The sequence below is a fragment of the Adiantum capillus-veneris genome, chromosome 2 (assembly GCF_014529385.1).
Source record: "Adiantum capillus-veneris isolate H3 chromosome 2, ASM1452938v2, whole genome shotgun sequence".
NCBI lineage: Eukaryota > Viridiplantae > Streptophyta > Polypodiopsida > Polypodiales > Pteridaceae > Adiantum > Adiantum capillus-veneris.
The window spans coordinates 177,055,985-177,070,704 of NC_140932.1; the positions used below are offsets into that span (position 1 = coordinate 177,055,985).

General features: G+C 40.9%; 1 pseudogene; it reads left to right on the forward strand.

The window, feature by feature from the left end:
- The first annotated feature begins 27 nt into the window (after positions 1-27).
- Positions 28-9,255, forward strand: LOC147464124 (uncharacterized; annotated as a pseudogene).
- Positions 9,256-14,720: the final 5,465 nt, after the last annotated feature.

A 14,720-nucleotide genomic window follows, 5' to 3' on the forward strand; every position in this document is an offset into this window, starting at 1 on the left:
TTTTTTGGGCAAATATCGTTGGCCACGATGGCAAGTAAGCTGATATATAATCAACATCCAGGAAAAGACAGAGGTGCTTCTGCTAGTGGATGGGCAACACGGAAGAGAGCGAGAGGCACTGTAGTTTCCTCTCAAAATGTAGTCTCTTGGAACTCGTTGATTGTGGGATATGCACATTATGAATTTGGCAAGGAAGCTTTGGGTTATATTAATAAAATGTGAAGGGAAGCCATTTCACCAAATTATGCAAAGTTAATATTGCTTTAAACAATTTGAGTTTGTTATAACAGCTGTAGTGAAGAGTCCAAACAACAAAATGAGGCCCCCCACAGCTCACTATTTGCAGACTACTGATTGAGCCATTCTAATGTAGTGACTGCGTCGGAGCTTATGAACTGAGAACTCATCACTACAATAAACCTAACACCGTCTATGACGTAGACCATAAAGTTACCTTGTTTCTCTTTAAGTTAACTCTATCTCCTAAATCGTTTATATTTGTGTTAACTTCTGTTTTATGTGTCATAGAAAGCACATATATTCACAATAGTGGGTGTTTCAACTACACGACCACGACTATAGCTCGACAACAATGCAAGGTCCGTTATTTACATCCAATTCTCCATGCCTACCATCATTTATCTGGTCAATACATAAAGCCTATGAGACATGGCATGACTTTTGTTTCTTATAATTTTTGAAGAGACCACAATGCCAACTCTCCACCATACTTTTGTATGGCACTTCTGCATGACGTACACTGTATATTTAGCATTTTCACTTTGCTTCTAACTGCAAGACAAAAGTTTTAACTATTTACATTACCTTTTTGTAGCTTGACATAGATATTGCCATGTACCTTGGATTGATTGTCAGTTGTGTAAAGCACTTCATCTCTTATTACATCCCATCGTTGCTTTACGTATTTTCTTGTTTTTATTTCTTAGTGCTTCCTTTAGTTAGCTTGACCTACATGTTATTTTTACTAGTATACACTGGATCTCAATCAACGGCTGTATATATTTATTAGACACATGCTTCTTTTCGTACTCTGAATCATCAATGCATGTTATGCATCACAATAGTCAATGCACTTGTGCGTGTTTACTTTTTTCCTAAATACTTGATTCTCATTCTATATATGTTCTTATTTGTCCCATACTAGGTCTCGATATGAGGATCTCAAAGTCTACGAGACTACAATCTAAGCGTCAAAAAGCTAGGGAGCTGAGCTACAACCAAATTTAAATTAGCTAACCATCCATATGTTGTCATAATTTGAATTAATGCACTGTTGTTGGGGTAAAGACAACATGCCTCTTACCCCGACGAAATACGCCAAAGATGTTCAACAGCCCGTCACTTGTATACATCTTATTATTTACAAGATAGAAGAATAAGGGACTCCCTCACACATTGTGGTGAGTTGCTCTTGCTCTCTCTCTCTCTCTCTCTCTCTCTCTCTCTCTCTCTCTCTCTCTCTCTCTCTCTCTCTCTCTCTAGGCACACGCACTGTATTCATGCACACTCTTCAATTGGTATCAGAGTACATGGAGATCGTGGGAAGCACAATGGCATCGAGAGCTTCGAGGTGATAGCTTGCTCACTCTCGACAGTGGAGTGATCAAGAAAGCATGGAATCTTTGTGAGAACACCATGGGATATTATGAGCTCAGCTAAGAGTGATGTATGCTCTTGTGGAAGCTCATAAGAGTGTGTTGAAGATATTGTATAAGTGAAGATGCTACCCTTAAAACTATGTGCGCAGCATCACTATCTTACATATTGTTTCTCTTTGTAGAATGCAGATCTAAAAATTTTGCCCGCTACTCCCCTCTATTCTGACATAGTCTACAACTTTACAGAAGAATCTTTTTGCAAATTTCTCACCAATTTTTTGATATTCAGCTCAGATTGACTGTATGCAAAAAAATTCATGTTTTCTGTTTAGTGTAGTGTGCGATCATGATGCACTTTTGAAAGCATGATAGGTGCTTGAAGTTGAATGAATAAATTTTGAAGTTGAAATGAAATTTCAACTTTTGCAAAGCTTGAGGTTTGAGGGTTTTTGGAAGATTTGGATACTAAAGAGCTAGGTAGATTTGGTCGACAAATACCCATTTCCGACCGAGCGAAGTTGTCAACATTAGCACTGGAAGTGGAGCTTCTTTCACAGGTTTTAACATGATAATTTGATAATAATTTTGTGCCTCGGTTTTTGATCTTTGCAGATGAATTTGCATATAATTATGGTGCATGGTTGATGCCCATTATACACGCATTTTGGTGAGCACTTTCGAGTGCTGGTGAGCTCTCATGAGAGTATTGTTTTTGCAATGATCAATTTCCTCTTTTGGTGCTTGTTTATGCATGGACACTCTCTTAATGTACGTTGAGTGCGGATTGCCATTGTATGTGACATTATAGAGCCATTTTGACATTTCTACTCTTTGGCATTGAATAGTATTATGGTTTATGGTTTTGAGTCCTCTTTCGGAGACGATATTGGTCGAGGTTTACTCCCACTTTGCTATATCTTTTGTTGACAAGTATTGTTCGGTTTATAGTGGTCCAGAGCTTCTACCACTTTGGCATCTTTGATGAAATTTATCATTGAGATTTTGCTTAGTTTATAGGGGAGACTCTGCTCGATTTTCATAAGATTTCTCACCATAGTTTGGCTTGATCACCATACACTTTTTGATGTATTTGCAATCATTGGATTGAGACGGTGATCTCTCTTGTTGTGGTTGACTTTGCTCCCATAGTGACGGGCATATGGTTGTTTTTGAATACGGATTGGTGTTCTTGTATCCACTCTTGCACGAGTGAGCTTTGCGTATGCTCGCGGTGGCTACATGTAGACTTATGATATGCACTTTTTTTATCAACAAATATTCCAATCATGAGTTTACTACATACGTTTTATAGGTAGTCACTGGTTACAGGTACTTTAGCAGTTGAGTGCATAGTACAGTGTGGTTACACCATTGCGGGAAATTTTATGCATTAGAGCACTACGAGTGATGGTGAGCTCTTTTGAAATCATTTCCTTCCTATAAAAATCTCCTTTTGCTCCAGGTTTGGTGCACTTCTCTTCGGCATTGGTTTATGCACATTGTCCTTGTACATGCTGTAGAGCCATAGCTTCACTTGTGGCAGTTGATATGTGTGATAGTTTTGAGTCCACGACGATGACTCATGTGAGAGCGGTCTCGTTCATTTTGACACTTGAGATGTTGGCATTGTTGTCACACATGGCACATTAGACGATGTTGCTTTAAATGCATGAGACCGGAGGGAGCTCTTGGAGGGAGCTTTTTCCATATTTTTGCTCAACTCAACAAAAATGAAAAAAAGCTCCCTCCCCTCCAAAATGGAGCAATTTTTTTTTCTTCTCTCTCTCTCTCTCTTTCTCTCTTTCTACATATATATATATATATATACACACACACACACACACACATATATATATTCCTCTCTCTCTCTCTCTCTTTTCAATCTCTCTTCCCTCTCTCTCCCTTCTCTCTTCTCTATCTCTCTATGTCCCCCTTCTGTGTGTGTGTGTGTGTAAGAAAAAATGTTTGCCATCATTAACTTGCCAAGTGGTAATGATCAACACGCTATACCCAATGGACCACAATTGTTGTGGAGCATTCCATACTTCATCAAGGCCTTATCTAGACCAAAAATAGGTACCAAAAGGCCATATGGATCATTTAACGAACAACTAGCTAACTCGTTGTAACCAAACTATACATTAAAAAATTGTCTTTTCAGTATAGAAATCAACATATCACTTGGTTGACTATACTCCAAAAATCCATTCAAATGGTGAATCAGTTGGGAGCATGTTTCTTCCACAAAACTAGAACTCCTTGATATTTGAGATGTATATGCGTTCTCCATTCCACCATAGGCTTCAATCGTGAACTTCCCACAAGCAACAACTTTTGGCTTCAGATTTCATGACTATCACACCCGCCCCTGACCTCAATTTTGATCTCAGCCGAAGAGGTGGATGATATGGGCCTTCAGATCCTCCCAACCTCTCTGGTTTTTCTCTCACGATACATACCATTCATCGTTCTCTCTCCTCTCCCAATCTTCACTTTGCCTCTACTGAAAACAACCAGAGCTTGTTTGTCACAAAGGTCATATCATGCAACCAATGCATTCAAGAGACAAAATTCCATGTACAAAAGCCCGGGGTAACAACATGCTTTGTCTTGACATCGTTAATAATCCGGTCTAGAAGACGTGAGGGCTATTGAGGGAAGGCCTTCAGATCCTCTCCACATCTAGCTGAGAGAGAGGGTGACCCAAGCTCAAACCCTCTACTGTTTTTTGTTATGCCGAGGCTCGCTTGGCTGCCTTTTGATGTAATTCTTGATCTTTCCTAATATAATTTCTTCACATTTATGAAAAAAAAAACTCAAACCCTCTCTCCAGTGTTCGAGAAAAATGTGTCTCAGCTTAATATGGTGCCATTTTCAATTTTGAAGATGCCGGTTGAGGGCAAGAAGAAAGGGAGAAATTCCACCACAATGTAGAGAAAAATAGTATAAAAACCCAAAAAAATAACTTGATTGTTTAAAATTTCCTCTTGAGATTTTGTCAAGGAAAGGAATTTTGTATTCAAACACTGCTTCTCTCTCTCTCTCAAGCTAAAAGATAGCATACTCTTACGATGTTAAACTAGTCTTGCTTGGTGGGCCTCGCTATATAACATCTATAGAATAATCATGCAGCGCACGCCAATTACGATCAAATCCAGCTTATTGAACTTAGGTTCTCGATTCTAGAAGCCACTACTGAAGGACATTTATGTTACCCACGTTCGTCTTCATTTTAACTTTTGTAATGTCAGTTAGATTGTCCAACTGATTCAAGGCAAGGTTGTTGTAGTGTTGGATGTTTCATCTTGTGAGTACATATTAATTATCGTAGTAGAGTTGTTGATGTAGTCATGCGCATGCGCCTTATCTATAAATACATGCACCCAAGGTACAATTGATCTCATCTAAGGATGGATTTCTTTCACGAATAATGGTCAAGAACTGAAGCAATTTAGGGTCCGTTGCATGTCTTACAAAGCATGACATTTTTGTACAAAGTTGCATGTAGCTAGTGGACCAAACTTGTGATATGGCATGTTTTACAAAGCTCTTGTGTGTGACTACAAACTAGGGGTAGTTGGGCAAGAGAATACATTTGTTGATGAAGAAATCAACCAATGTAGTGCTTGTTACGTTGATATTTTTACTTATCAAGAGTCATTTGTGTTAACATGGATAGCTCATCTATACTTAAATATCTGCCTCTTCAAAACAAGATGCGGAAAATTCTAAAACAAGAAAATAGATAAAGCATGAATGAACTGCAACAATAAATGAGGTGATTTACTGACCTGCAATATTGTACTGCTGCTTTTTGATTTTCCAATCTTTAGGCCGATATTTGAGTGAAGCTACAAAAAAGCAATGTGAATAGTTAAACATAACATCTTGTAATGAAACGTCACATATTGAAAGTGCAAAGTATATACTGCACGTCATACAGAGGTGCCATACAAAAGTATGGTGCAGATCTGGCACTGTGGTCTCTCCAAAAAATTATAAGAAACGGAAGCCGTGCCCTGCCCCGTAGCATTTATGTGTTGCGCCAAGCAAAACGCATGCGCATGGGAAATTGAATGCAGATAATGGCCCTTGCAATGTTGTCGAGCTGAGGTCGCGCTTGTGCAATTGGAACATGCAGTGTCGTGAATATATGTCCTGCTCGTTAAAATTCCCCCAACTACTCGTTTGTTTTTCCCTACAGCTTGCTCTTGCTCTTATTAAGGATATCCCTTATCTAGCCACCAGTGCCCCGATTGCAAATCTTGTTGCTCAACAACCTCCTTTGTTGAAGCACTGCTTCCTCCAAAAGCTAACGCTCCCCCATTAATTCTCTACACTACTCGTTAGTGGCTCCCTATTCTTTGTAGCTGCACGCTCTGTTTAGCTTCTCTTGCCTCGTTCTTACCTGCTCTTCAACTAGCACTGCATGTTGCCTCTTTATAATGTTACAACTCTCCTTAGAACAATAAATGCTTTGCCATTCTGTTTGTAGATCTCAACCACCTGCTTGTGCACGTTCTGTGAAATCTTGTTCATTTTTCCTCTTTACGTTGGTTTATGACCTTACACCAGGTGACACCAACTTCCCAAGTCTTCTTCACGCCCTCAACCTACAACTCCCCACCCATCAACTCTTCTCATCCTCAGTCTGTGCACCTCACTCGCTCCTGTTGGACTCTGTCAGCCCTCCTGATTTTGGTCAGCACTGCTCCCTCGAGAAACCCCCAGCTTTGGTGCTTTTTCCTGCCAAAAGCCAACACCATCAACACTTAGCATCCTCCTATGCTATGCTGCTTCTAATTGGCCTTCTTATCCACCTAATAATTTTTGAGCAAGATCGCAACGCAAGTTCACGTCGCTTTTTTACCCACACATAGTACGTAGTCGGCTTTATCGTCACCATCATCGCCTCTAGAGTCTTCGTGCTGCTGCTACCGCTTATCGAGCTCGTCTTCACCAAGCTTGTAGGCAAAGGAAACTTTGCTAGAGTGCTGGAAGTGGAGATCGCAATATCTATGGTGTCAACGGTGATTTCTCTGATAGGCATGTGGGTAGGTGGGGCTGTGTTGAGGGTAGTGATAGAGGTACTCTTCATCATCTGTTGCAGGTCCAGAGGGCTGCCCTTGCTTTAGCATCCCCATCGCTCTAACAAATCTGTAGCACACTTTGTAAGCAAAGGCTCCGTGCATGCCTCTGAATTTGTTTTTTTCTTCAAGCGAGGTCACAGGCCACTGGGTTAAGATTCCTCGTCTATGCTGAGGATTAAGCCAAGTGGCTATATACGGTGTCCTTAATTGAAAAAAGGACCCTATGCTCACCAAGTAACAAGACCAAGTGACCAACTCAACAATATGTCCAGCTTCAACGACCTAACTCAACTCATTTCTGAAGGTGCAACTTGTTATGGCTAGCATTATGCCGCTCCAAGTATAGCTCATCCATGTACCCTCGGCCATGCTTCAATGTTCATGGAAATGATATGCAACAGGTCCCCATGCATAATTCTCAAGATTCACACCAATTCTTTTCTGCGTTGTTTGCCCATGCACCAACAAATCTGGCAGAATTGGAAAGGCGTATGTGAGAGGGTTGCACTTAAATTAGAGAGATCTTCAGTGAAGCGCGCAGTGCGGAAGTGCCATTGTGACAGCCAGTTCATTATGCAGAACCTATTACATCGAGAAGGTAAAATAAGCGTTCTAGGCCGCTTGAACGGTTTACTAGAGACCTTGCAAACCCTGGTTACTTGTTATATTTCGGAGATCATGAACCTTGAAGGTACTTGGGGTGCTTGCCGACGTGATGAGCACTCTCAACAATTAGATATTTGGTGCGATCAAGGCAATGCAGAGGTCTATTCTAGTGCTACTGAGACATAAGATATCAGATTTCAATCGATGATCAGTTTGCATAATCTGGAGTTGAGTCACCAAACCTGTTGCTTCTGGAACCTACAACCTGTGAACTGCCTGAGAACGCCTGCAAACTGCACGAACTGACGCCTGTGGTGCCTGCCAACTGAACGCCTACGAATTGCACGAACTGTTGCACGTCCTGTCTGCGAATTAGAAGCTGCAACGTTGTACTGTCATTTTTACTTACTTATTTTAGCTTTAAGCTTTTTGCTAGTGTGAAAAGCTTCTAGTGAGAAGCTGCCACGTGGTGGCTTGTGCGATCAGATAGGGGGAAAAGAGCTTTTGGCTCACCAAGTAAATACTCTTCTCTCTCTCTCTCTCTCTCTCTCTCTCTCTCTCTCACAAGATGAAAAACAAGTGAGCGCTAGCGCTCAAGGAATCTGGATTCTTATCCGATGAACAAAGATTAAGGTTAAGGTTGAACAACATCCATCCGTCCTGCAACAACTCCGGTTGCAATACTGGGGCAAGCCCATCCCCTTGGCAAAACTCCTTGTCTGCATTAACGCGGCCCGAAACCCTTCTTACCAGATTTGTGAATTTTGGCGCACTACCCTATTTTTGGGCCCAGCCAGAACTAGGTGTTGGGTCCCCATTTCATCGAGGCTTTTAAGACCTAGAGATGCACCTATTTTGATGGCTACCCAAACATGCAGCGACCCCCTCCTGCCCTGTTGGGGCAAATTTTACCCGATGTTGTATCGCTTTCCATGATTAGCTCCTTTTCTCTATGGTGCTGCCTCACCTCCCACTCACGGATGTCTTTTGTGCGCGCGCAGTGTGCCGTTTGTGGCACCAAACTCTCTCGTCCCCACTTCATCTTCCTTGTGTCATGCAGAATCCAGATTTCGATCACCCTCGCTTGATCATTCAGTCATCTTCTTTGATAGAGATCATTGGTCCTCAAACCCAATCCCCTTACCCAATTTTTGTCTTCAAGCAGCAGCAGCGGGCCTTTTCTGTTTCAGCTTTAGTCAAGACATCACAGAGAAAAAGTTTTTGCAGCACTATAGCTTGCACCATGTGCGGTGACCACGCGCGGGGTTGCTACAAAGTTTTTGTGGCAAGTTCATAATTGTGGATGTATGACTCTTCATCGGACGAATGGACCCAATTGGATTCGTTCGGGGTGATGAATGGCAGATGTCACCATGTCTGGTCGATTTCCTTGGGCTAGCCATAGGTTGGTGGCCATTTGGGAGCTTGATGCTTCAGATTTGGTTTATAATGTTGCTTCCAAAAGGTGGTCCTCATTGCCAGGTTACCATCAGCTTTCATAATCAGCTTCCATCCACAACCGTATTATGTGCCCCGATTGTGGCTTCGCTCAATCTAATATGGTAAACTACAGCTCGTTTGAATTGTTATGTTTTGGTTGGCAATGGCAAGAAAGAGCAATTGGGGCAAGTCAATTAGTACAAGTCAATCCAGAATCAATCTGGATAGGTTTATCATGTATAATTTTCCATGGTCAAACCTCATCAGGGTAGCGCATCATGTAGTCCGCTCCCCAGCCTTCCAGAGCTCGTTGATGAGGAAAGAGGATCTTTCGTCAGTGGCAGCGATGGAAGGCACTCTTTTATTGCAAGTGATGCACCTAGATATTCCTCAAAAGGTGAATGCAAGACATATCTAAGAAGGGTTGTGCCCGAGATAGATTCTTCGGATTTTGCACTCTCTGTAATGTTGACTGCCTCTAAATCATGATCTCAAAGTGCTTTCTATATACATCAATGTTGATCCAGCTCCACATTGAACTATTTGTTCACACGAACACAAGCAATCAAGTAGTGCATGCCACGGTGGCAATGAAAGATGAATTGTCGTTTTTTTAAAACAAAAAATAATTATATATACATACATATGTATGTATGTATGTATGTATAGAGAGAGATGTGTTGCCATGACTCTGACAAGGTTGAGCTTACCTAGGGCCGAGGCTTGATCTCAAAGTGCTTTCTATATACATCAATGTTGATCTAGCTCCACATTGAACTATTTGTTCACACGAACACAAGCAATGAAGTAGTGCATGCCACGGTGGCAATGAAAGATGAATTGTCGTTTTTTAAAAACAAAAAATAATTATATATTTACATACATACATACATACATACATATATAATATGTATGTATGTATAGAGAGAGATGTGTTGCCATGACTCCGACAAGGTTGAGCTTACCTAGGGACGAGGCTTGGGTAGCCATCAATGCAAAGGTTGGCTTCTTGATGTCGGAGTAGCCCTCACAAAGACCAGCTTTCTTGAGGTCGGAGTAGCACTCACAAAGACCAACTCTCTTGAGGTTGGAGTAGCCCTGACATAAATTGACGTATGTAGGTTGCAGGTGCCGGGTGGAGAGAGAGAGAGAGAGAGAGAGAGAGAGAGAGAGAGAGAAATGAAATGAAATGTTATATTAACGTCTTCAAAAGGCCATAGTGACCTATGAGACCAGAAAGTTACAAGGTGGTGGATCTGATACAAAGTCAAAGTAACAAAACAACCTAATCAACAGTACAAAACAAAGATATATATTATGGGACTCTAGATTGGTCGATGTGAGCTAAGCCGAAAACTAAGCAAAAATGGGCGGCTAGTTGGGATAGCCGAATTACAAAAGATCTAGCATCGGTCGTTGGCGAATCTCATCAATTTCCTCCATGGTTAGTAGTCTGACCGGGCATCGTGCATGCCTAGCCAGCGTGCTCTGAATCTTTTGACGTAGCCTCCGTCGATGCTGTGTAGTCTTGCGCAGTCGTGGGCGCCTGGATTTCCCCAGTTCAATCGCTCGGTCAATCAGTGTGCCTCTGGTGTGAGATGGGGGGGAGCTCTGCTGTGGGAGTGGCTCTTGCGGCTGTCCCGTGTTTGCTCTGAAGAAGTCTGTAATCCGTCTTTGAGACTGGTTAGCCTCGCCATTCATCAAGCTCTCTCTGTGTCTGCGTAGCTCGAGCAAGAACAAACCCAGGCATCTTTGATCTTCGTATCCCATTACTCTTGAGAGTGGTCCAAAACCCTCTCTGAACAAGCAATGGAAGCCGCCTCGTATCTTGTAGTAGACGGGGCAGCGGCATGTGTAATGCAGCTCTGTCTCAGGTTCCATGTCACACAAGGGGCATGTCCTGGCCTCTGCTGGTACTCCGCTGTATCTCCCGGTCTCAATCCGCAACTGGTGAGACGATGTGCGTAGGAGAGAGAGTGAGAGAAGGACAAAGGGAGAGAGAGGTATATAAAAAGGGGGAGGGGATAGAGGTAGAGAGAGTGAAAGAGAGAGGAAAAGAGAGAGAGAGAGAGAGAGAGAGAGAGAGAGAGAGAGAGAGAGAGAGAGAGAGGCTATGACCTCTCCCCCCTCTCTCTCTACATCTCTCTTTCCAATTATTATTATTACACACACACACACACACACACACACACACACACACACACACACACATATATATATAGAGAGAGAGAGGAGGGGAGGGGAGAGAAGGAAAAAAACTCGCTCCGAAAAGCTCTCTCTATTTTGGAGGGGAGGGAGCTTTTTTATATTTTTTCTCAATTGAGCAAAAATCTGGAAAAAGTTCCCTCAAAAGCTCCCTCCGAAAGCTCTCTCCATTCCCATCCCCCAAATTTATGCATGATGCATAGATGGTTTTGACACAGAATATAGAGGTGGCTTTGTATGCTAGTGACAGTGATGTCATTATTACCTCTAGTGCTCTTCTTGCTTTTATGTCTAATAGAGATACCACTTGCTCTCAATGGCTCCTAGATGAGTATAGATCATTCCATGTCACATCATGTTGTGAGTGGTTTAGCACTTTTGATAGTGGGAGCCTTGGGCGTGTGCATCTACCTGATGGATCAACATATGACATAGAGGGTGCAAGAGATGTATACTTGTCATTATCCCCAGTAATGCATCTTTTATGCTACGACATGTGAGTTATGTTCCTGAGATCGCACAGAGCTTGATCTCAGTGACATGCTTGAGAGACTAGGGATGTTAGGTACTTCTTAGAGAGAAATTCTTTTAGATGTGTTTCAGTTTGCTAGTCATTATGAGAGGAGACAGGATTGGCTTGGTCTACTATCCTCTGCATGTATTTGAGGTGGGAGACGACATAGTCTCGATTATATTATAGTCATGTCAGTGAACTAGACACATATCTTTCACAGATGAGCTCCAAAGTGTTGTATACAACATATCTATAGATGCAAAGTTAGAGCAACCATGCTCTAGTGAGACACAATAGATTGATCCTCTTAGGACAAAGATGCCTCCTACCAGGAGATGAGCGATACGGAGTCCTTTGACATGATCATGCTAGAGGTTGATATGGTGATTCCAAGACATGTGGATATAGTCTCTATGGCCTATGTTCTCTCTCTCTCTCTCTCTCTCTCTCTCTCTCTCTCTCTCTCTCTACCCATGCATTGCATTTGTGTACTCACAAGTGTACAGAGATTGGAGCATGTAATGTGATGTTTTCTCACAATATAGAAATATGTCCTTTTTGCATCGCAACAGAATTCACATATAATGATAAACTAAATCATCAGACAAATGAAATAGAGAGTCCCTTTGCTCTCACTTCAATGTTATTGCTTGACACTTTAGAACATGCAGAAGTCAAATACTCATGGATGTCTTGCACTTCTTTTAAAACATCTAATTCCCATCCAAGATATGTTGTCGTCCATGCACTTGACTACATACAATGACGTCCCTACATGATAGCTACATACACAATTGCTCATCATTATCGACAATTTAATCAGTGTGACAAAAACTACACATGCTATAGCACGAGGAGTACTAGAGCGGAGGTTACTACTAGATAAAAGTGCTCATAGTCTGAAGATGCAATCTGCAAAATGATCCATTTTCATGCAAAACTAAAACCCTTTGACCTCATGGATCAGGTGCAGGACCAAAGAAATTTCTCAATTTTGTAGACATTGACCAAGCCATCAAGATGACACACATATACCACATTCAATACATATGAGTTTGGCTCCATACAACTTTACACAATGAAGATATGCTTCTCAGTCATGTTGCATCCTTCATGTAGAATGTCTTACCAAGTGAGATCTCAGCCTTCAAAGACATCATAATAGAGTCGACTGTTTTTCCGTTCTTATTTCCATATGTACATGGTCAGTATAATGGACAAATTTGATTCAACGACTACATTCGAATGAGAATCCACACCGTATTCTCATTGTATATATTATACTCCATGTCTCCAGCTAATGTACCAGTTAAAAACATGTGATTTTAATAGCTAATAGCACAATAACTACCGTTCTACAACAAGATATTGACAAGTATAAAAGAGCAAACATGAATGAAAACGACAAGAAAGCCATCGTAAACATACTCCGCTTCAATATTTTAGCAACAATTGCTAGAAGTCCTTCTTGGCACAAACTTTCTTTGAAGGACTTGAGCAACATGATTGATGCATGGGGTTTACCAGACGTATTCATTACATTCAGGCAGACAAAGTGCCAGCCACAAAGTGGAATGAGGTCTATAGCACAATCAAGAATATAGCTCACACAAACTCATCAATACCATATTTTCTATTCAAATACATGATGAAAGACTGAAACAATTAGAACATTAAATATATATGAAGAGGTGGCCGCAAAATTGGGCCTGGAAGGACTCGACAAGATTACACTACAACTGATAGTTGCTGCACTTTTAATAAAACCAAATTTTGTCACAAAAGCTGCTTTGAATTGCTTGCAAATTCTAGTCATAACAAAAAGCGAGGTTGCTTTCTACATAGATTCATCACCTCCATAACTTAAACAACATATCTTGTCCAAATCACACAATGTTGTGATGCACCCTATTAATTTATATTATGCTAGACCAACCACCCTTGAAACAATTCTTCGAGTATCATAAAAACCAGATTGTGAAAAAACGATCATCGTTTAGTACACAATCCACACCTTTAATGGAAAACTACGGCAATGCCATCCTACATCATAAAAAATTGTTCAGGTTCATTGAATACCACCCATGACACCGGCAAAGAGAGATCTTCTTCTACAACATCTTGCTACATCATGTATGCTTCTATAGAGAAGCCAAGATGCTATCTCTTGATAATACGACGGGGTATTACTTTGTAGAGTATAAAACAAGGGATCTAATCCGAAGCAACGAGGACTTGGAGATGTACATTATAGAGTATATACAACAAAACATGCTAGTTAGTGAATGAGTCAATGAGCTTGTCCATATATAGTTTAGAAGGATGCTTTACAAAGAGGAAATGAAACAATGACATCATCAATAGACAATAACTCAACCATAAACCACCATCGACTAAAGTCATTGGCCATAATAAAGGAGTTTGCTGATGTCAACAACTCAAAATTCACAACGAACATTTGAACATATACAATCAAGGGTTGATTGACAAGAATGGTCTGCACATTGTGATAGAGACACTAGGGAGAAAAAACACATCTGATCAGATATTTGATGTGTAAATACGGCAAACAAAACATGAACATCATACTTACTACATCCTCTACGGCAACATCAATAATACTTAGCACATCACATCCACAGTTCATTACCATTTCAAGATACCAACCAATAATCAATAGTATCCCCTCTCCATTCATGAGATTGATGAGAGATATATGGGCATAAAAGAGGGATATGTTATAATCATAGACGAGCTATCCATACTAACACGGATGAATTTTGACCTTATCGTAAGACAAATTGTCAACGTAAGAAGTGATAAATTGGGAGAGCCTTTCAACAAAAAACGTGTTATCTTGCTTGGTGACCTTGCCAAAATACTCCCAATTTATAATCATGCACAAGAACTTTATGACACATGCCATATCCCAAGCTCGGTCCATTGGATACATACAACTTCCTACAAGATGTCATGCTTTGTAAGACATGCCACAAACCCTGAATTGCTTAAATTCTTGACCATCATTTATGAAAGAAATCCAACCATAGATGAGATTGACCGTACCTTTGGTGCATGTATTATAGATGAAGATCTTGTATATTACTACATCAACAACTCCACTACGGTAATCTATACTAAAAAATAGACGTTCAATTTTTCAACACCCTTGCTTTGATTAAGTTGTACATTCCAATTGACATTACACAGGTTGAGATGAAGAAAAATACACGAGACATCAATGTA